This window comes from Dermacentor albipictus, chromosome 4 (assembly GCF_038994185.2).
Source record: "Dermacentor albipictus isolate Rhodes 1998 colony chromosome 4, USDA_Dalb.pri_finalv2, whole genome shotgun sequence".
NCBI classification, from domain to species: Eukaryota; Metazoa; Arthropoda; class Arachnida; order Ixodida; family Ixodidae; genus Dermacentor; species Dermacentor albipictus.
Window position 1 is genome coordinate 168,967,918 of NC_091824.1, and position 1,712 is coordinate 168,969,629.

The 1,712-nt window shown below is 45.5% G+C and overlaps 1 protein-coding gene across 5 annotated transcripts in view; it reads left to right on the forward strand.

Moving 5' to 3' along the window:
* Nucleotides 1-1,712, forward strand: part of Dgk (diacyl glycerol kinase 1) — a 555,078-nt gene that overhangs the window by 368,533 nt on the left and 184,833 nt on the right. The window lies entirely within an intron of this gene.

Genomic DNA, 1,712 nt, shown 5'->3' on the forward strand with positions numbered 1-1,712 from the left:
TGCTGTCTGAGCACCGCGAGAATTCTGATGTTTAAAAAAACTCTGATTTCTAGCGCACCGCTAAAACTCACCACTCACCAACCACTGGACGAGGCGCTGTAAAGGAAAAAGAGAAAGGCTGAGGTGCTGACTGAAAAACGCTCGAGCATGACCTGGAAAGAGAGTCGATTCAAACGAAGTGAAAAATATGCAAGCTAGCCCCTCCCCCCACCCTGGAACTCTCGTGGAACGTGCGCTAGCAGCGTTCTTCTCTGAAGCGAGAACGTCTGGAAGTATCCGTATTTCCCACGTGCGCCCAATACAAATATTAAACAATCTGTGCCAAACTCTCTCTCTACAACTGCATCTGGCGACGACAGCGTTGTTGCATCCCACTGTCGGCAACATCGAATAAGAAAGGTTCCGTCGTCGTTTTCTTTTTTTTTTCTTTATCCGGCGATTCTTTCGCAATTTCGAAAGCCTGGAGCGAAGTTCTTCGTTTCCTAAAGTTATTATGCCACGCATTTGTGCTTCATATGAAGAGTCGAGAGACAGCGAGGAGGAACGCGAAACAAAAATTCACCTCATCAACGTGGAAGGCTTGTATGCGCATGTTCTTGTGCACGGCCGACGCGTCGTACTAACGGGGCAGCGAGGGCACGTACCGGACAAAGATGTGGACTTCGTAGCGTGTGGCGCTTATTTCAGCAGTTTATTTTTTCCTTCCCGAGTCCTGCGGCGTTGGTTGTTTCAAGAGCTCAGAAAGAAGGAAAGAAAGAAAGAAAAGGGGATAAAGGGGAGTGGTTGTGTCTCTCTCTTCCTGTTTCTCTGGTAGGAGTCGGTTATCAGCACAGCTTCTCTGTGTCCCTCCGCACGGTCGCTGCCTGCAGCGGTGTCGTCTCGACTGGAGGGTATGTTGTCGTTTTTTTTTTTTGCTACGAATAAAGGAACCGCTAGCTGCTTGTCAGTAAGCGAGCTCTGCTGGCTTCAAAGCGCGCGTGGACGTGTTTAGAAGACCAAGCTCGCTCATTTTCTCCAGCCACGGCTGCACAACCTCATTATCTGCTATTCTGCTGCGCTGCGTCGTTGCAGATACCGTGGTCTGTTTGTGACCGTCATGTCGGCTTTGAGGTTGATGGCAGTTACTCTGTGACATTATTTCTTGGCTTCTACCGCTACTTCTTTATCTCCTGTCTCCTGCTGGAAATGACTTTCGAAGCCGCCTCGTTTTCTGTTTCGAGAGATTCGCAACGCAATTTAATTTATGTTTTTCTTGTCGAGATTGACATTAAGCGAGGCATGACATTGGGTAAAGCTTGGTAGAATTCTGCGTTCTTAAGAAGCTTACGTCTAGTCGTTCTTAAGACTAGTGAAACACGGAAAGGCTTCCTTACACAACAGGTGAATCGAACCGAATAATATTTATGATATTTCAAAAGAAGAACGCTAAATGTTGTTTACTGTAGGCAACAGATTCTTCATTAGGCATTCACGTAAAAAAAAATCAGAAATAAGAAAATAAAGAACGAGAAAAGAACTCAGACCTAAACATTTCAAGATTGTTTATTTCACACAGATTTCACCGCACGTGAAACAAGCAAGCAATCAAAGCAGTAAATCAATGGAATAGTTGTGAATCTGCAAGAGTGTTTTACGAGTTCTTGGCTGAATTAGCCAGTATTTGAGCCGTAATGTGGGGCGGTGTTTTAATTTGTCGGTCATTGTTGTTTTGC